Source organism: Amblyomma americanum, chromosome 9, assembly GCF_052857255.1.
Source record: "Amblyomma americanum isolate KBUSLIRL-KWMA chromosome 9, ASM5285725v1, whole genome shotgun sequence".
Classification (NCBI taxonomy): Eukaryota; Metazoa; Arthropoda; class Arachnida; order Ixodida; family Ixodidae; genus Amblyomma; species Amblyomma americanum.
This window is the reverse complement of record NC_135505.1, coordinates 71,000,913-71,023,671: the sequence shown is the minus strand read 5'-3', so window position 1 is coordinate 71,023,671 and position 22,759 is coordinate 71,000,913.

Below are 22,759 nucleotides of genomic sequence, written 5' to 3'. Positions count from 1 at the left end.
TCTGGCATGTCGCTTCTTAAAGAGTGATTGGAAAAGGAAAATTCCTAAAGAAATGTTATTGGCGAAGGCGCTGTATGTTTTTCAGCAGGTGTGCATAGTAAGAGTATGAATAAAAGAAGTTAGCTGCCTGTCTCGGGGAATTCAGGCGAAGATTGCCTGAGAACCACCGTGCAGAGATGGTAGAAGATACGCAGAGCTTTCAGAATCTTTCCTTCTGAACGGCTGCCTGGCTGACTCGCGCTAAAGAAACCCGCGCGCCGGTTCCCATATGAAGGCCGTGATCGGGTTGCTGATGGCATTGCTTTAACAATGTGTATGCTACAGCAAATAGACGTCATCACTTGGAAGCGGGTGTAGAAGTGACTCTAATGAGAAATTCGTGTGTGCCTCCAGCATTTAGTTATACAACGAAATCACGCGGTGCTTCCAACGCGTAACGATAAATGTCAGCTATGCGATGCGCTAATTCTGCCGAAGAAGAAAAATGCTGTAGAAATGATCAGGCTGTTCAGCGGTGGCAGGATATTCAACAAAATAGGAGCGGAGATATGCGGTACCTTGCCGTTGCGCAGATTTGTTGCGGGTTTTACACAGTATAAACATCTTAAGAACGGCGGTACGGAAGCCAAGACGGAAGCGCTGGGATTAATCCGGTTGCCGGGGGACAAAACCTTGCACTAACCAGTCTTCCATGCATCGTTCAGAATTGACCCAGCGATTTTTTACGCATCTCACAGGTTGTGTTGCCCCGCTTAGGAGGCTACAGAAGTTGTTCGCAGTCAAGTGCACGCCACAAGCGTGATGCAGACACTTGCTGACCTGCAATGTTGGCTAACATATTGTGTTCTTTTCACCGCAAATATATTTTTGTTTCATTGAGCTTCATAGTATTTTGGTCTTGGGAAAAAAAAAACGAGCGAAGATAATAGAGGCGCAGTTAGCACTTGTCTTGTCTCCCGCTCTTCTTTTCGCGTAGTGCTGCTGTCACCGCCATTTATCTTGCCAAACGCGTGGCTCTGATGCACCTCGCTAGAAAGAGGCGTCACGCATAGGGAGCCTGAGCATTGTGATGTAGAGCGCGCGATAGAGAGGAAAGTATCCGTGGACCGAGAGCGATGCACCACGAGCTGTTGAAGCTGACGGGATGCATTGTCGTCGTGTTTCACAATTTCTCTGCAGCTGTTGGGCTTGAGCATAGTCAACATCCACGCGAGATTTAGAAGTGTGCAAACGCCAATAAAGAGGAAAGCAATCTAAGCGATACCGATATGTGGAACCGCTGCGCTGAGTTACTGAATTCTTGCCTCAAATTTCCCGCCAGTTTCAGTCCCCCTTCCGCGGATGGAACCATTCCAGGACATATCGTAGCTCAGCCCTCACTAAAATTCTCATTACTGTAGGCATAAATGTCATAATAGATAGGTAGATAAATTTAATAAAACGAACGCAGTGGTCAGCCAGAAAGATTGCTATATGGCTTGCTACTCTGCACTGAGAAAGGACAGAAGGAGAAGAAATGAGGTCGTGAGGGGTGACGATGTGGTGAAAAGAGAGGCGAGAGCCTTTGCACACACATTTGATGGCGTCACAACCACGACTCGAGGCCTTGGTGTCAAGAAATATGTAAAAATCCCTGTGCATGACAGTGAATGGTTATCAAGCGATTGCCATGGAGAAGAGTCCTATGGAGTCGTGTTGCTTTGCTAAGACGGCACAAGACAGCTTGCTCTGAAATAGCCGTGTGAGTTTGACGACCGAGCCTTCATGTCGGCAGGGGTTCGCGTGCCATGTTCAGCACTGATTCAGTGGCGCCGGCGCGAAGTAGACTCATCTCTCTGTGCGCTGAAGCGCCACAAAACTTCGGCACTGCTTATTCTGTCTACGGTTACCTACAGCTCAAATACATCGTCATCCACGCTCAAGCTTCGGAATACAGAATGTCGTAATTGCGAGCCAGGTTTTAAAATTGCGTTTTGGTCACTATAGGTTTATTATAATAACCATATTTCGAAATATTCTGCTTGCCTTAGCACCTTAAGAAACAATTCTGGATGGTTAGGCTATTTACACCGCATTACATGGCAGGACTCTGTCGAAACCGGATTTGCAGACGTGCTGGCTACAATATGATTCATCGCCGTGAACCACCTTCGTTAAATGCCTATCGAAAGAAATAAAGGTTTGTAGCCAGAAACTTTACTGCTACTAATTCAGAGAGTTATCATTATCACACCATCGCCTCTGCCGCTATTTTGAACCTTTTCCATTAACGTCAGGGGCGAGGGCTCTACGACTCTCGCTGCTTTCGTGGCTGCCGATGCCTTATGAGCCTGCACGATCCAACTGGCAAGCTTCACTGCGTCACCGCTCCAGGAAGAAACGCAGCACGTGGATTCATATAGGGACGGGTGTTAAATCATGTAATCCGCTGGGCCCAGTGAATTTGAGGTGTGCTCTAAAAATGAATAACTACAAGATTTAAGGTGGCACGGCCAGATTACTGTCACAAATGTGGCTTTTCGTTTTTTGTTCATTTTGACCACAATTGTTTTTGTAACTTTGGAGGTATCGTATTCACTTTTTGTAAATGGTTGTAATTGGTTTTATTTGGTTAGCTTTTAGTAATGTAGCTAATTCACATTACCACCTTCTCAGTGGTGGACCCATTGTAAAACTGGGCACGCAATACACGAACAAATTCGTGCAGTCGTTTGCTTAGAACTCATAAGAATTTTTACCTTGTCTCATAATTAAAGTCCGCGTATTCACTGGAATAAGGGGAAATACTACGAGCTTTGAGTATCAGCACTTGAAGTAGCAACCCAGCTAGCTAACGTTAGCGATTCAAATCTTTCGTTAAAACTCACTTGGGCTTCTAAAATTTCTACGAATACTTTTTAGAAGAACTTAGAACATTGTTTCCGCCTGAAACTCACATGTTAACTCTAAGGGCTGTGAGAATCTAGCCATCGTTAAAACGAGGTGGATCTGATATTTCACGTATTTTTATTCATTGATATCCTCAAGTGAACGTCAGTCTATTATTGAATAAAATATAGTATCTGACGAGCTTCTAGGCCTTTTTAAAGAATAGCGCAATACAAGAAAAAGACAACTTGGAAATGCTTAGTTTTGTGTTGCTGCTTTTCTTCTATTTATGCCAACTTTACCTGAGCAAAAATTCTCACGTAGGCATGGTATTAGGTCGAGCTACCGTTTGCCGCCCTACGGGGTTTTCAGGACGAAAGTATGGCATCAAATTAGAGTTTTGAAATTCTGAAAGAGCTGCCTTTTTACCGAAGTGCTCATTTGTGCCTCGTAAAGAAAATAATCTTGGACATAGTGTTTGTGCCAAATTTCTGGCGGTTCAGTTGCTCGCAGTGGTTGCTGCTCCACTGCTGACAGTGCCTAAGATATAAAAATTGCGCCCGTTCGAATTAGGTAGTAATTTTGGACGGCTGATGGAAGTGGAGGTAGTTGCTACTGACGGAACTAAAGTTGCGTTTACCTTCGGCGGGCACCCCATCACACACGCTTCGAAGCCAAAGATGATTACCCCTTAACATTTGTGGCTCAGATGTTTCTATTCAAAGGTCGCGTAAGCGTACGTCACTGGGAATTTTCCTAGCTCTCTTTTTCACCATTACTTTCCCATTTCTGTGTCGCAAATATGTAGAACAAGAATCGGCGAAGCCAATCTAGGAATCGTTAGTTCGTTCGCAAAAAAATTGTGTTGCAGAGAAGCTTCTGACACCTTTGTTCTCTTCAGAGAACGCGGAGGACACTACTTTCCGCTTATGATTCCTGCGCATAATGCAGATGTGCGCACTTCAGGTTTTGTGTGCGAATTATCATTATTTTTAAAAATACCTCGGACCTTGTACGGAACATGCCTTTTAGAAAAAAAGGTGATTTTCTATACTCACACTACATACACATCAAGTTCTGAAGACGTTGCCCTCCGCTATAAAAAAATGCTTGTAAAAACATGCGACTCATTTATCAATCGCTTTTCCCATTTATGTAGTAGAACCATAGACGACGAAAATTTTTTCTTCATGAGTGAGTATGCATTTAGTGCTCATTTGCCAATTGTTTTGCTGCCGTCCTGCATACGCTACGATCTTCGGTATTTTGCTGCACGCAGCTTCTCTGCTGGTTTTAAAGATCAGACAGCTAACGAAGCAAGGTGAGTGGTACAAATTCTTCATGTTTTTTATGTATAACATCTAATATGTCACTGCTCTTTGCAGGTGGGATATTGTGATCCAGTCCGGCTGAATTGGTCGTCGTCGGAGTTTAGACAGTGCTAAGTGATTGAGTGTAAGCGTCTAAGCCTCATGTACTGGTAGTCATCTTTTTCTGATATTTAACGAGCTACACACGGAAACACTCCTTGGAGTGGCTGATATAGAAAGGTTCCAACCTCATAGTACGCGCGCTTAGCTGTTTCAAACTTTGTGAACATTCTTGCAATAGAAGCAGAGGAGGAGGAGGAAAGGCAGGAGGCTAACTAATAGGAGCACAGGTGCGTACAACATGAACGGGAACATGAAAGCGCCTGGCCTTTGTTCAACGTACGCACGGGAAGCAAGCGTCATCTCAAGTGTATATTATCGCCTCCGGGAGGCAAGCGTCATCTCAAGTGTATATTGTCGACTCGACAAAGCAGCATGGCAGTCCACTTCCAAGAGGTCATCCAGGCGTATTGTTGTTTGAGAAACTTTATTAAAAGCACTGTCGAGCTTCCGACAACTCTTGCCCTGCGGTTTTTAGAGCCGCTACTGTCGTGCGACCAACCTGAGGCAGTGGTCGTTCACGAGTATGACTTCCCATGGCTGGCTCCTTTACCCCTGCTTGTGGGAGCACAACAATCAAGCTGAAAATTGCTTTTACGTCCTTTATTTACCGATATTTTTTTACTTGTTGGCTACCTCGTGCAAATTTAGCTGTTAACATTTCATGCCTAACCTTGGTACCTCAGACAGTGGCCAGAAAAGATTACTTCGTGTTCATGTCAATAGTGCTGGAATCAAGTGTTATTGAAAGGGCTACATACGCCTGTCTGTGACTTATTTACATCCACTGCATTCTCTGCAATTCTACAGTGCGTAAAAACGTAGATATTTACTCACAACAGCGTGGGTCGCTAGCAGATTTCTAAACAGGACAGGTGTGTGCTTGATTGCATTACCAAATATGACGAGCCCTGTATATATTAGGCATTCTACTAACATAACATATTTCGTTGCGCGGAGTGCCTTATTGAAGCTGTTAACATATTTGTGCATTGCGTCAATATTTTTTAATCCTTGTTGATGTTCAAAGACTCCGGCACGCAGCTTTATCATGTCTTGACATAGAGGGATACATTTATATAACATGATAGTATCATGCAACGCTGATTCTTACTTGATTGAGACTGAAGTGGGCCTTTGCTTCCCGTATACCGACAGTTTTTTAGGTTTCAAGTGAGCGCGGCCGAGAGCGGTGGGTATTCGGTTCTTGTGCTACTACGGGGTAGGTTTACTTCTATTGTCACCACCGAGTTCAATCTTCGTGGGCGCGAGTCAGCCCAATAAATTGTTTCTTTTACAATATTTTCTCCCTATATCTGATTGCCGCAGAGAGTTAACTCCTGCGTGACATTTCGTGGAGGTGTCTACCTGCGCGCCCCCTCTGTCCCTCACGATGGACCTAGGTGCACGACAAATGGCCCTTGTGGTTTGTCGGCCACGTGAAACGTCGACCTTCCATGGGCCGCTGCATGGTGATGCTGGAGAATGGCTCGACCTGTACGACCGTATAGCTGCGCACAACTTTCCAAGAACACTGAGGAGCTGGGGGACGTATATTTTACGTTGTAAGTCCTAGCCTGTAGCTTGCAGAAGAATCGTGAGGTTACTGCCCTGGTCTCGGAAAGCTGCATGAACCATTTCCGCAAGGCGTTTTCAACAATCGTTCGTAAGTAACAAGTTGAGCTACTGGCTACAACCCGTATCCAGCTCACGAATGACTAAGCGGTTGCCTATAAGAAATGAAGCGCCTGTTCCACCTCCGGAAAGAGCTGAGCCAAAGAAAGTAGACTTCTGGATGCGAGGCATCAAACAGTTACTTTTCGTGGCACTGTACGGAACCTGCTGAAGCATGTCACTGAAGCGTCCAGGATCGAAAAGACGCTCAGTGTCGGGATGTGGCAATACAATCACCCAGAACGCGTGTGTGCAATCACCCCAGACAGTGTGACCACCAGCGGCGATACCCTGAGGGCAGTTTTTCAGGAAACTGTGTCGCAGCAACTGCGGCGCGGCTGCTGCCGTCTTTTCAACAGCCTCAAGCGAAGAGGCTTATAGCTCTCGGGCATGAAGAAGTCAAGTATTCTGTTGGCTCCCCGTGAAAGAAAACGGCAATGAAAGGTCAAGTGGTGACGTACGCCGCTACAGTATACAATCCTGCATACAGACGAGACATTCCGAGTTCTCCTTCAATTGTAGTGCAACAGTGGAATGGCAAGAGGCCAAAGGGGGACAAATAAGAAACACAGCGCCACTCTTCCTTTCTGTAATCTATTCTCTTCATTTAGCCTCGAGGCGTTGCTCTGTCGCACTTTCGCAAGTCCTCGTCGATGTACTCCAGACGATGTCCTCGTCGATGCCCCCCCCCCCCTATGATGTACAAGGGCCAACTGTACAACCCACGACGTTGCAACACCGGGAAAGCTGGCCACACTCTGCCACGATGGCCATTCAAGCGCATCGGTCTTCGTAGATTTTTCGCCCCCCCCCCCCCCCCCCCCCCCCGGCAACAGACCGGACAGCGACACAGCGAAACCGAGTACAATTGCTCCACGAGTGCTCATCCAGCCGCATATTAATGCTGCTTTCACCGTCAAGCAGACTTTTCAAGTTTCCAGGCCACAGCTGCGCATCGGAAGTGGTAGTCGACGCGGGAGTAGATAGTTTTAGTCGACATGGGTGTGGATTAATTCTTGATGTGTGTCCTTTTCCACCCAGTTTAAGGAGGTCAAGACCGCTTGTGAAGACCCGCAGATACACAAAGCTGGACGCGGCCTTATCATCCAATCAGGACGATGCACTGTAGTAGGGGCTGTGAAAAGATAAGCGTCTTTCGGGGGTGGGTCTTCCAGAGAAAGGAGCAAGAACAGCGCATGGTGGCCGGTCACGACTTCAAATGGGCTGCCGTAGAGGTAAAGGCGGAACATGTTATGGGCCCAAACTACCGATAGGCACACTTTTTAAGAGAACGAGTAATTAGATTCAGCCTTTTGTGATCGTGTGGCTGGCATATGCAACGACGTATTCAAAGAACAAGGTTTGCGTAGGGCGATTACGGCGCCAAAGCCTACCCCACTGGCATCAGTACAGAATTTGGCAGGTGCGGTCAGGTTGAACGATCGGGTCGAAATGGTGCAGTATCGGCTGGGCGCTGAGAATACGACGCAAGGAATCGAAGGCATCGTCACACGCTTGGGACTACTGTGAAAGATCGGAGCTGCCGGAGAGAAGTTGCGTCAAAGGTCCAGCAAATGGGGCAAAGTTGCGTATGAACGTACGGAAGTAGGAGCACAAACGTAAGAAGCTGCGCAATTCTTTGACAGAAGTAGGTCAAGAAAACGCAGCCACAGCAAGAAGTTTGTCCTGGTCTGGACGGCCCCGTCGTTAGAGACAACGTGGCCTAAAATGGTGAGTTGGCATGCAGCAGAATGAAACTTATTTTAGTTGAGCTGGAGGCCGGCGTCAGACAGGGAGGTCAAAACGTGCTCCAGGACGTAGAGGTCTCAGAGCCAGACGATGTCATCGACGTAACAGAGGAAGGTCTTTCACTGTACTCCACGCAGAATAGTATCTGTCATCATCTCAAAGGTGGCAGGATCGTTACAAAAGGCCGAAAGGCAACACAGCGAAGTCCTATAGGCCGTCACTGTCTTTTTTAAATTTTTTAATTGCTTTTTGAGGAAAGGAAATGGCGCAGTATCTGTCTCATATATCGTTGGACACCTGAACCGTGCCGTAAGGGAAGGGATAAGAAGTGCCGTATTGGAGGGCTCCGGAATAATTTCGACCACCTAGGGATCTTTAACGTGCACTGACATCGCATATCGCACGGTTTTGGGACGCTCGGAACGTAAAGTAAGTCTAAAGAAGAAAATATTTGTGCACCCTGCAAGCAGTCTAGCGTCTCGTCGACGCGTGGCAGGGGTTTGACTTCCTAGGGTTTGATTTTGTAAAGGCGGCGGTTGTCTACACAGAAACGAAAGGAGACGTCTTTCTTTTCGACGAGCGCAACAAGCTTGAGGGCTGGATGACGCCGTTCTTCAGCAATTGCCCGACTTGATCTTTAATAGCTCGGCGCTCGGTTGCCGACACGGAAGCTGCTGTATAGGAGCGTGGGCATCTGTGTCGATGCGATGTGTGACAGTAGATGTTTGGCCCAAAGATCTGTAGTTCCAGCCTGGAGAGGCGCGGAACTGGTGTAGCAAGTGGAGAAGCTCCGTCAGCTGTGGTTGAGGGGGATCTGCGTCGATGGAGCGCAGAAGCAGTCCTGTAGAGAAAGGCCCCGATGGAGACGATGAAGAAGAAAGGAAGACACAGGTGCTGTGTCTTGTGCTTTCTTGTGTGGTTGCATGCTTTTGCGCTGTTCCTTTCTCTTGATTCAAAATGCATTAACTGGACCAAAAAGAAGTTTTACTGAAATATCTTTATAGGGGCCGCCTCTGTGAGAAACTCTGCCACAGTGTGTGGTGGGCTGCGCACAAGTCCAGTGAAAACTTCTTGCTTGACAGCCCGTATGAGGTGGCGAAGCTTCTTTTGTTCCATCATGTTAGGATCCGCGCGTTTAAAAAGGCGGGTCATGTCCTCGTAGTACATGCGTACACTCCCTCCCGTAGTGGCGCTGGTTGCGCGAGATTAACGCAGCTTCTGCTCGCCGTCGACGGTCTGTATTTAAGAAAGTAGCTGTCAGGTTGCGGCAGAAGGTCTCCAAGATGTAAACAAGGGTTCATGTTTTTCGAAACATGTCCGAGCCGAGTGCATTCGCTCCCTCGCGAATCCCCGATCCCCCTACAGAGCCTCGCGCCAGCTCTACCCCCCGCCATACCCCTCCCTAGATAACAAACACGCAACACTCTGGCGCAAACTATAGACACACACACTCCCCTCACCCCTGACCCTAGCCCACTATCACCCCTCCTTCCCCATTACTGCCTGCACCTTGTGCCCAGAACCATTCGCCTCTTCCCTCCACATCCTCTATCCTCTCCCTCTGCTGGCGGACCCTCCCCCGCGCGGGCTAGAGGACCTCAAGACTTGGGAGGACTGGGAGACCCTGCAGCGCTCGGAGGACCCGGTTGTGCAGACAATCGCCACCGGCCGGGCTGCCAGTGTTATGGACCTTAGGGACATAAGCACTTGAGTGCAGTGGGGTCGTGCGGAGACCCAGGGGCGTGCCCCGACTTCCTCTCCAACAATAAATTTTCTCTCTCTCTCTCTCTCCAAGCCGACTTTTCAAGCGCAAAAGCGACGTTGGGAGCTTTTGGTCATCGCTCCAGCCGTTGTAACGGGCAACACGTTCGAAGATCTCGAGCCAATCCCCGGCATCTTCGAACACGTCGCCATGAAACGACGGAGGTGTTTGTGGCTGATGGCAGAGGATTCGTGCCGGGAGCCCGTTCTCAGTTGCCATGGCAGCTGGTTCCTTCAAAGGCGAGGTTGCGTCGCACTTGCTGCAGCCGGGAGGGGTCCGAATTAGAGGGGCGCTCCACGGAGGCAGCGGATGCGAGGCTTGTGGACCAGGGTGAGATCCGCGGTGGTCCGTAGCCTACGTGGGTCGGCAAGCGTTCCCAGCTCCTCCACCGAGATTGTGACTAATATTACGCGCCACAAAATCGGGGACAGAACTACTCCAGGTTTATCATCAGCCGCAAGCAAGATGGCGAAGCCATGCATCCGCACTTCAGTTTCCCCTGCTTCTGAGCTGCATCAATATATATTTTCAGCGGTGTAGCCATCAAAATATAGCTAAGATGCGCGAACTGGCTGGCTATGTAACTAATACTGAATAGATATCTTCTGAACTATTATTGTTAGGCTCAATAATTATTTACATACATGTACCTCACCCTATACATTATTCATACCAGCTTCTAGAGCTTTGAACACGCTGTTCCTGTCAGCGCTATGGCCTATCAAAATTTTCCACTTCTACGTGTTACGTGCACTGGAGAGGATGCTTTGTCAGCAAGCTTTTCTAAGGCGCATTTTGGCACTATATGACCAAATGTGTAGCGCCACATTATCATCATCAGCCTGACTACGGCTAGTGCAGGGCAAAGGTCTCTGCCATGTCTCTCCAATTAACACTGTCCTTTGCCACCTGCGCCCACCGTATTCACGCGAAATTCTTAATCTCATGTGCCCACTTACTTTCGGCCGCCAGCTGCTACGGTTGCTTCGTCTTCGAATCCACGCCGTTACGCGTAAAGACCAACAGATATCTAGCTTTCGCATTGCATGCGGTTCCCAAACCCATTTCTTCCTCTCGGTTTCGACTAGGATGTCAATAACCCGCTTATGTTCCACCCCCACTCTGTCTACTTTTGATCTTCTAACGTTATGCCAATAATTTTTCTTTATACAGCTCTCGGTCTTTTCCTTAACTTTAGCTGAACCCTTTTCGTTAGCCTCCAGGTTTTTGCCCCGCAGGTGAGTACCGGCAAGCTACAGCTTTTGTATATTGGTACACTGTTATTAATGATCTGAAGGAACCTGCCATATGCGCTCCATCCCATTTTTATCCTTTTAGTTATTTCCCTCTCATGATCCGGATCAGCGGTCACTACCTGCCCTACGTAGAAATATCCCTTTACCTTTTCCATCACCTCGCTACCAATTGTCTCTTCCCGTGCTGGACTGTTGAACACTACCTCCGTTTAATGCCTGTTAATGTTTGACCCACCTTTCTGCTCTGCCTGTTTAACTCATTGATCATGCTTTGCAATTTATCCCCTGATTGACTCAGCAAGGTAATGTCATCAGGGAATGTCTGATTATTTAGGTATTCTTAATTAACTCTTATCCCCAACTGTTACCAATTCGGGCTTCGAAATACCTCTTGTAAATAGGCAGTGAATAGGATTAGCGAGATCGTGCCTCCCTGCCTGACGACTTCCTTATTGAAATTTTATTGCTCACCTTGTGGAGAACTGTGATCGCTGTGCAGTTACTTTACACACACACACACACACACACACACACACACACACACACACACACACACACACACACACACACACACACACACACACACACACACACACACACACACACACACACACACACACACACACACACACACACACACACACACACACACACACACACACACACACACACACACACACACACACACACACACACACACACACACACGCACGCACGCACGCACGCACGCACGCACGCACGCACGCACGCACGCACGCACGCACGCACGCACGCACGCACGCACGCACGCACGCACGCACGCACGCACGCACGCACGCACGCACGCACGCACGCACGCACGCACGCACGCACGCACGCACGCACGCACGCACGCACGCACGCACGCACGCACGCACGCACGCACACACGCACGCACGCACGCACACACACACACACACACACACACACACACACACACACACACACACACACACACACACACACACACACACACACACACACACACACACACACACACACACACACACACACACACACACACACACACACACACACACACACACACACACACACACACACACACACACACACACACACACACACACACACACACACACACACACACACACACACACACACACACACACACACACACACACACACACACACACACACACACACACACACACACACACACACACACACACACACACACACACACACACACACACACACACACACACACACACACACACACACACACACACACACACACACACACACACACACACACACACACACACACGCACGCACGCGCGCACACACGCGCACGCACACACACACACACACACACAAATATATATATATATATATATATATATATATATATATATATATATATATATATATATATATATATATATATATATATATATATATATATATTTATGAAGGGAGCCAACAGTCACCGAAACCAAGGTGCATAGGGGAACGTTAATATTTTTTTTATTATTATTATTAATGTGTTATGCTTATCAGTGGGATAATATTACTTAGATTAATAAATCGCTTAAAGAAAGCACCGGACGCGATATTCGGAGGTCGTGGGTTCGGATCCCACCGGCGGCATGGTTGTTTTTTCTGCTGTTTTATAAGTAATTTTCTTTAAGCGATTTATTAATCTAAGTAATATTATCCCACTGATAAGCATAACACATTAATAATAATAATAAAAAAAATATTAACGTTCCCCTATGCACCTTGGTTTCGGTGACTGTTGGCTCCCTTCATAAATTTGTCCAACGGGCCCCTCATTTCCTTTAACTTGTCTGCTAATATATATATATATATATATATATATATATATATGGTCTTGTATTTTCACATAACGCTCTTCTCCATCCTGATTCTGGAATGCCTGTATGACTGCTGAGGTTTCCACCGTGTCAAATGCTTTCTCGTAATCAATAAAGGCTATATAAAGGGGTTGGTTATATTCTGCACATTTCTCTATCACCTCATTGATAGTATGAATATGCTGTATTGCGGAGTATCCTTTACAAAAGACTTCCTGATCATTTGGTTGATTTGAAGAAGGTTGCCTTGACACTATTAGCGATTACCTTAGTAGATACCTTGTAGGCAACGGACTATCAGCTGACCGGCCTGTAATTGTTCATGTCCTCGGTGTCCCCATTCTTATCACTTAAGATAATGATAGTGTTCTTCCAAGCTGCGGGTACGGTCGATGTTGTAAGGCATTCCATATTGAAAGTGGCGCTGAGTGGAGAGAGGGTAACAGAAAGGACTGACGCAACAAGTGCAGGAGTTTGGTTTACGGCTGCAGAAGTCTTTACCCACGGCTTAAAGCAGGTTCAGAAACGCGGGAAAGTTAGAGCAATGAAAGTCTTCTGGCTTGCCAATGTACAGGCCATGAGGAGGTCGGCCGGGGCTGAGGATAGTGGCACATCGTCACAAAGGTGGTTGCTCGGGATATCAAAGGATTTGGAGCACGGGCGACGTAAGCAATCGTAATGGGCGTATAACGAGCAGAAGGGACGAGACCAGGCTGAATAGTTTTCCCTGTGGAGTGTCACATAGCGCCAAAGGTGGTTAGAGGCGCAGCGCAGTGTGCTCGCAGGACTGTATAGTGAGAAGGCAGCGTGTTGATCTCATGACTAGGCGGTGCATGGGAGGCGGGTAGCCGGTGATGGTCGAGCGGATGAGACTGGAGCACAGGAAGAGCGAACCGCAGGCATAGTAGAGAACAAGATGCTCGTGATCTGATCGGCCATTTGTTCCAATGAGGAGAGATTTTCTGTCGACACACTAAGGACCGTGTGCACCTGCACAGGAAGGCGTAGCAGGAACGTGTCTCTTAGCATTGATTTATCTTCATGGTGATTTACCTTCATGAAGCATGGTGAGAAGCTAGGTCCATAATGTGACGCAGGAGCTCTGTGTGCTTGCGGTATCTGAGTTCTCTCGATCCCTGCAGGCGTTGCAGGTGACCCAGCTTCCATTCTGAACTTCGCCCCGTGAACGCCGCCTTTAGGTGGTCGTAAAGCTGATCGGCAGGCAGGGACCACCGAATATATTTCGGCACCATCGCGGCCTCGGCTTTCTATTTTCTTGCTTCACTGTTTTTTTCAATGCTGTGGGTGGTGTCTGACCCAAGCTCTGTTCCGCGTACGTTGTGCTTGGTACTTGCCTAATTGTTCTCTCTTCTGCCAAGCGGTATAGTCGTGAAGTTGGTAGCCACGCTCAGAGCCAGCCGACCTTCGGCTGCTTCCTCGACGTGGAGGGCAAAGATTTCTTGATACTTCATCGGCGTGTTGTCTGAAATGTTCGACGCACTGCTTGTGTGGCCTCCCGCTCCAGCCATCGCACCACATGTTCAGCCTCAGCTGCCCACGATCACGCTGTTAGGCCTAACCAGGCCTAGGTGCAGCTTCACCAGCAAAACTCAATAGGTTGACCCGTCGCCCATCAGGCCTAGGGCAACGAATGCTGCTTCCAAATTCCTAAGCCCAATGACTTCATATACACTAGACTGACGAACGTCATGCTGCTAGCCGTCATGCGCCATACAAAATTCTATGTTTTACCTCGCCTCCGCTTGTGTAGTTACTGCTGCTGCGGTGGCTGAATAGTTATGGTGCTTGGCCCCTGACCCGAAACAGGAGAGTTCGATCGCTGTCATTGCGGTAGCACTTCAAGGCAGGTGAAATGCTAGAGGTCTATGAACTGCGTAATAATAATGCACGTTCATAAACCCCACACGGTCGAAATATTGTGAAACTCTCCACTTCGGTGTCGCATGAAGCCTAAGCTCCTTGAGATATTGGACCCCATAAAACGAAAAAAAACGCCAGGCGGCAATGAAAAAGAATGTGGAAGAAAGAACATGGTTAACGGGAAAACCCATCCTTAGATGCAAATGAAAACGTATCGTATTTGTTTGGGGTAATCGCTTGTGTTTGACTTGCAAGCAGGAGTCTGACATCAAACTGGGGCTGCAAAAATCTTGCTGTATGATGCGAGGAAAGAGAGAGAAGAAAAATATCTGCAATATAACACGCAGAACTCTGTCGTTGAAAAGTGGCTGCCTTGTTTAGGCATTATGTGACCGTCAATATTTTGTTTATATTCGAAATCAAAAGGATCAGTCTTCACATTACAGGTGGGCTCCATTCGTGATTCAGTAACACACGTTGCTGGGCTAGTTGGTGCATTGTGTTAAGATAAAACCTAATAAAATTGTACTGCTAATTTCTCTGTGCGCTGCACTGTTATCTGTGGTCGCGACCCCGTCATGCTGTGAACACCACCATTTCACAGCATCTAGTATGAATGGCACAGTTTCCCATAAACAAGCTGCCAAGTGGCACCTAGAAAGATCGCCCCGGACAAGGTTCGTACACTTAAGAGGCAGCTGCGACCTGCTGCCTGCCATGGTTGTCGAGGCAAATAGCGGTGTTCGCTGGTACGCTATCTCTGGTCGTGCTCACCAGTTCAAGCGAGGTTCATAAGTTGTCCCCTGTCACAAATATTGCTATCCAGGCAGCCTCATAAATTCTGAGGATTTTTAACTGTACGCCTACCTTCACCGTCAGAAATAATTTTCCCATACGCGTGAAGCGTCGGCTTGGTGTAAAAACATTCAGTTGATTAAAATCATGAAAGTAATTATTGTGGCTAAATCTAACTTCAATGACATATACCTCGAGTCGACGTGCGACGGTCTCCTAATTCGTTTCAAGAATTGTTTTCAGCATGATTCTTGCTAAATTGAGGGGCATACAGTGCCCAAAGGGGGTGAAATCGTTGTCGAAACAAACCCCGGATACCGCTTTTCCAGGGTAACAAACCTTGCAGTAGTGGTCTGAGTTCTTTGTGGACGCCTCAATCACGCTGTTTGGAAAAGAATGAAGGAGGACACCAAAGAAGACAAAAAGTAGTGCCGTAGCGAATGATCTTCTACTTCAGCTAGCATCGCCTATATTATGGATACAGTGTGCGTCTGGCCCAGGCGGAGCGGCTGGGTTCGCACTCGGGTATTCCGCCTCTGTAGCTGAGAGCACTTCCTCTGAGCTAACCTGACATGTACCGAAAATGAAGCCGAATCGTATCAAAGGATGCAGAAATGTTTAAATCGTGCGTATCAAGGTTGAACCACGTTCCCAAACCATACGCATGCGTTAGAGTAAAGGTAGCGTCGCCCCTAAAGAAAGATTTCGTGCTTAAGCATCTCAGATCAATAGAATTCGTCGCAGCTTCCAGCTCTGTGTTTTTTCATTGGTTGCCATGCACGCAACGTGTTTTAAATCGGCGTCTGCGTTGAACTCCGCTCGTTATTGTGCTCTTCCAAATGCAAAGCCCGATTTTTACTGCCGCGATGGCATTGCGATGAAGCTGGGTAACTGAACAGACAGAAAGCGCCGCGGCAGGTTAATATAGCCGCATTCTATCTTGAGAAGGTGGCCAAGCCCGTCGCTATTTCCCAAGAATGGGCGATTGTATTGGCATGTGAAAATCTAAAAGAAGCGGCTGCACTCGGAGAAATTTCTAGAGTGAAAAATACATACTACTGAAATGTACGGCACGAAAAGTACCAAACCAGCCACGGTCGCCGAGTGTGCTCCTTCGGAGGAAAACGGGGCTGATTACGCAGGCTCGTCATGCCTGGAAATCAGGGGAAAATCGTGCGAATCGGCCACTTTGAAAACGTAGGAGAGGGAGAAGGTCATGGCACAACCAGCAGGTACAATACTAAATGGGGCTCTCTTTGAGCCGCCCTAGACTCCTCTACACATTTCCTGCTTAAAATCTTCTTGTAAAGAGATAAACATGTAATTTTTTTATTTGTTTGCTTTTTTTGGGCACATATGGGCATTTATTTTCGCAGGAGAGACCATGGGTGCACCCTGTGAAATGCCATTTCAGAAAGTAGCGGGTAATGAGATGTTTTCATGTGTTCATGACGCAAAAATACAAAGCACTTGCGAAGAAGTTCTTTATTGCTCAGAATCTGCCAGTATTTTCGAAGTACCTTTGTTTATAGCATTCGTTTACACATCAAAAAAAGTGCCGTTATGCCAGCATTACCTCCTGAAAAAGAGACATCGCATATTTTAGAGACATTCACACATTTGTTGTAAATCTAGAAGCTGTAGCAGAATTTATGCATGAGGAGTTGCAAGGGATTGTTTACTGGTTTAATTCACAGCCGAATGAATTTTATTAACGCATTTTTTAATCTCTGCAACGTGTAACGTTCTCTGGTCTAGTTATGGCTTTTTATTCAATCATTACAAAAAATTGTTGCAGTTTTTACGAAAAACAAAGTGTAACGAGCGGTATAACCTCAATATCAGGAATTCGGCGGGAAAAAATTGTGTAGCACGGATTATCTTCGCGTTAGAGCTACAGTGGTCAAGCTGCGCAAATGGCGTGCTCGATGACGTCCCAACTTTCAAACCCTGCGAGCGGTATTTGTCTAGTTTCGATTTACTAGCTTCGCATTTCGACACGGTAGCACAACGAAGTATCACGTTTGCTAGGCCTGAACTAGTCACCTTAATATTAAGGAAATTGCGAACAGACATAATGTTCAGGTTGTATTCACGGCGCCTTGTAAGCTTTCAAGACATTGTGCCATGACCAACAGAGAAAAGCGGCCACACAAGTGGTTTATGAGATACCGCTTAGCTGTGGCCTCGTTTACATCGGGCAAACAGGTCGTTGTTTTAATGAGCGTGCAAGTGAACATTCCCGAAACTTGCGCAACAACGAAAGGAGTTTCCTCGTTGACCACTGCAAAAGCTGTTCTAAGTGCCGTCCCGAATTCGAAAAAAACTAGATTTTTGAAGAGTGGAAAAGATAAAACTAAGAGAGAGATTGTTGAGGCATATTTCATCAAACAAAACTGGAAACAAATGCGTTAGCAGGCCTTCCATTATTCTTAGCAGCGCCGAGACATCTTTTATAGAAGATTTTTTGTAGTTCGCAGATTTCCCTTGGTTTTGTTCTCTTGTTTCGTTCTTTCTTTCGGTGTTTTACAATTTTTAGATTTTTAGACGCTAAGACGACTGTTTTTTGCAGGAATTATATTCAGTTTTTTATCACTTGACGCTAGGCGCTGTATCTTCAGACTTCATCCCTCATTATTGTCATCTTTTTCACGTGGTTTTATTTCATAGTCGTTCAATTCGTGCTCTTTTTCGCCTTCTTCACGCGTTTCATAAATTGATAGTGTGGACTTCTCATGCCCTTTGGATGATGTTGTTATTATTTCTGCTGGCCAGAAAAGAAGTTGGCTTCCAAAGCTCTGTGTAGATTAGATTCTGAGTGATCAGCGTTACTTTGTTGCCAGTGTTCGCATGAATTGCCGTTTGATATGTACAACGTTTACGCATTTGTTGATATGGCTTGGTTGTGGTACAAAAGGGCAGGCTAGGTGCAATAAACCCCAGTTGCAAGTTGGCGTCAGTCCTGTTTTTTCTGTGCCTTCTGTGTCCCCGTTTTTTGCGCCATTACCAGTTTTTCTTTCAACGTGGACCAACTCGCCCAAACTAGAGTTTTACGTGACCATATTTCTCCTACAATGGGCCCTTTCCTCTTTTGAAGCTTCCGCACCGAACCTGCCATTACGTGTCTCAACCCGATTGCCGTCTCAACGTGCCAGTCTCGAGTGGTCTCCTACTGATTGAAACGGAAAATAGTTCCTTTGGAGGTTCAGTCATTATTCGGTGTCCTGCAGCCATCTTGGGGGCACGTCAGGCGCGTCTGCAAGATACTCAAGTCTGAGTACTGGAGGCAAGTACGAATGTACCAAGACTGGCTTCGTGTCCTCGTCGTGGTAGGAAGTGAACCTGGCAAGGAAAACCGGCGTTTTCAAGAGATGAAGCGTATGGCGGCAAGTTCTACAGAGTTTCTCTGGCAGCGTGCTCTTTTGAGCCTTATTCCCCGTGAAAGAGACAGCCTGCTGAAAGCCCCAGGCAGCTTACCATGCTAGGAAATGCAGTTGTGCCTGAAAAAGGCCAAATTTTGGAAAAAAGACCCAAAGTTCAGCCTGGCTCCTTGTGCTCAGCGTCAAGAGCTACTTGCCATGGTAAGAAGGGTGGCTAACAATGCCCCAGACAAGGAAAAAGGAAGAATTATAAGCGACGGCGTTGCTTGCCTGAAGGCCACAGCACATGGCTGTGGTTCGAAAAAGCTGCCATTGCAGAAGCTTTCAACTGCACTAAAGGACAATGATCTCGTACCGCTACAGGCTGATAAGGAGGGTGGCTTTGCTCTCCTGTCCGCTGGTGTATTCCGTGAAAAGGCATTGGCTGCAATTCACAAAAACTTCAAACAGGTTTCGTTTAAAGTTCGAAAACAAAAAGGAGAAGCTCTTCAAATCCTAGAAGAGTTGCATCTAGAAGGCATTATGAAATTGGCAAAGGTGAAAAAAGAGGATTTCTTGAAGTGTTCTTCACTGTAAAGACCCACAAGCCTGGATTCCCCGCTGCGCACCATCGTGTCAGAAAAAGGAACTTGGCAACGCCTCGTTAGCCGCTACCTCCAGACAAACCGTGGCACCCTGGTAACCGATGACCCTTTCCTTGTGCGCAGTTCATCAGACGTTATTAAGCATTTAGAGGCTTTGCCCGCCCACAAGTACACTGCGTTCTCCATTGACATAGAAGAACTGTACTATTCGGTTCCTCACCAAGGACTCCTAAGAGCGGTCAGGGATAAAACCCTGTCTACAGGAGAAGTTCGCTTCCAAAATGCCGCTGGAATAAGCACTGATAATTTCATTACGCTATTAGAATTCTACTTGAAATCCACCGCAATTTCCTACGAGGGAAAGTTCTACGTCCAGAAGAAAGGAATCTGCATCGGCTCTTCTGTTGCACCCGTCCTTTGCGACATCTTCCTTTCAGTGGTAGGAGCGGACATCAGCAGACATATCAGTGACCCTCATGTAGTTTCCACACACAGGTATGTCGACGATTTCTTGGTCATTATGAAGGACAATCCGGAACAGGATTTAGACGCTGCCGTCACGAGGATTGTGCCCGTTTTCTCAAGCCACGGCCAGGGTCTCACGTTTACCAAGGAGGTCCCTACGGACGGCTAACTCCAGTTTTTAGATATCAAGTTATTTTTCCGGAAAAAGGTCTCTGTTGGATGTACAACCCGCGTTCTAAGAAAGGCTTGCTACCATTTGACAGCGCTCATTCAAAGCTTGTGAAACGCGCGATTGTTTCTAACTCCCTGCAATCGGCCTTAAACAAATCTTGCCCCCACATGTTGTCAACAAGCTTTCACACTCAAGTTGAAAGGCTAAAACAGGCAGGTTATCCGCCTTGTCTAAGTTCGGCGGTTTGCGAAATGCTTTTGCAGAAACTTAAGCAACTCACTCGCATCAGCGAGCCGGTTTCGCATTCATCAGTAACAGTAATACCGTATATTCACAAGGTGTCGCATAATATTAAGAAAATTGCGAGCAGACATAATGTTCAGGTTGTATTCACCGCGTCTTGTAAGCTTTCAAGACTTTGTGCCATGACCAACAGAGAAAAGCGGCCGGCTTGCACCATAAAACACCAAAAAAAGTTCACGCAATGCAGGACACAAGTGGTTTATGAGATACCGCTTAGCTGTGGCCTCGTTTACATCGGGCAAACAGGTCGTTGTTTTAATGAGCGTGCAAGTGAACATTCCCGAAACTTGCGCAACAACGAAAGGAGCTTCCTCGTTGACCACTGCAAAAGCTGTTCTAAGTGCCGTCCCGAATTCGAAAAAACTAGATTTTTGAAGAGTGGAAAAGATAAAACTGAGAGAGAGATTGTTGCATATTTCATCAAAAAAGCTGGAAACAAATGCGTTAGCAGGCTTTGCATTATTCTTAGCAGTGCCGAGACGTCTTTTGTAGAAGGTTTTTTGTAGTTCGCAGATTTCCCTTGGTTTTGTGCTCTTGTTTCTTCCTTTCTTTCGGTGTTTTACAATTTTTAGATTTTTAGACGCTAAGACGACTGTTTTTTACAGGAATTATATTCAGTTTTTTATCACTTGACGCTAGGCGCTGTATCTTCAGAATTCATCCCTCATTATTGTCATCTTTTTCACGTGGTTTTATCTCATAGTCGTTCAATTCGTGCTCTTTTTCGCCTTCTTCACGCGTTTCATAAATTCATAGTGTGGACTTGTCATGCCCCTTGGATGATGTTATTATTTCTGCTGGCCAGAAAAGAAGTTGGCTTCCAAAGCTCTGTGTAGATTAGATTCTGAGTGATTAGCGTCACTTTGTTGCCAGTGTTCGCATGAATTGCCGTTTGATATGTACAGGTGCCCCAAAAGTAATACGGAGCACGCGAGTGGTGGGCGAGCTTGAATAACTGCATGCTAGCGCGCTCTATCAGCAGATGCGCGGCAAAGAGCGAGGGTACGTCGGGACATCCAGCTGACCCATCTCGATAACTTGATGCTCGCGTTATCGCCGCCACGAACTGCTACCATCAGTGCCCGCCAGCGGCGCTTTCTATACCTCATGCAAGGGTTTGTTGTTCGTCCGGGCCGTGCAGAAAGTTGGCGTTCGGCAGCTTGCGCTTTTTGCTTTTCCCTGCCCCTGGCGGGGAGGGATGATAGCAGTGCAGCTTCGCTTGTGACGGCGATAACGCGAGCATCAAGTTATCAAGATGGGTCAGCCGGATGTGCCGACGTACCCTCGCTCTTTGCCGCGCATCTGCTGATAGAGTGCGCTAGCATGCAGTTTTTTCCAGTTCGGCCACCACTCGCGCGCTCCGTATTACTTTTGGGGCACCTGTACAACGTTTACGCATTTGTTGATATGGCTTGGTTGTGGTACAAAAGGGCAGGCTAGGTGCAATAAACCCCAGTTGCAAGTTGGCGTCAGTCCTGTCTTTTGTGTGCCTTCTGTGTCCCCGTTTCTTGCGCCATTACCAGTTTTTCTTTCAACATGAACCAACTCGCCCAAACTAGAGTATTACATAGAGAGCGAATGACAGCGAAGCGGAGCGCTTTGCTTAACTCAGAAATGGTGCTGAAGATGTCTGCGTACTAAGCCAGCGCACTTCACTCTATCCAGCTCATAAAGAAACTCATCTGTATAGGTACTGAAGGAAGCGTGCAATGAATGTGGACGCAAACCTCGAAAATGAGATTTTAAAGCGGACAACAGGGCTAGTTGGTGATATTTAGATTCAATGCACATCGTAACTAGCGCTAAAACAAGGAGATAAGAAAGAAAGCGTTCGTGGTGTCAGTCTCTCTTCTGTCCTTGTATTTAGAGCTAGTTACCAGGTGCATTGAATCTGAAAATCAGCTGCAGGTGAAATTATCGACGTGAGTACTCTACAACAGACAGGGCTGTAGATACAGCAAGCCTTACCAGCTCATTCTCCTTCGTACCTAACTTTTCTCTGCTTGCAGAAGATTGAAAGAAAAGGAACCTAGGTCTTAACGATTGGTTCTTCAGCTCTTTTTTATGGGCCAGAATTTACCTCTTAATTCACTTTAATTAAAGTGTGCAAGACTCCAATAAGTTAAGTGTACAAGTCTGGTTACAACCCAAAGTACAGTCTGAATTCAAAAGAAGATTTAATGTATTTATAGGGCACAAATAAAGTATTAGTATTATTACTATTGTTAACAATATTCGTGAGATCTACGTTGGCTTCATACGTTTATAGTTTGTTGGCTACAGGTATTAATGTTTAGAGAGGACGAAAGCACATTTCGATGCCCGCATAGGTTTGCAGAATATTGCATTTACTCGACAGAACCATAAACTACGTTGATGAAGCAACAATAAACTGTGTCACGGCAAGGATAGCTACGTATAAGCACTTCCATGTGAGTTAGAGTTCATAATCACGCCTTCGTATTTACCTCAGGAAGCATTCTGAGACACGAAGCATTTTTTCAAGGCTTATTCAGAGCTCGTAACTCAAAGTGTGCATTCTAACACATTTCTTATATCCACTATACTGTGGATCAAGAAGTTT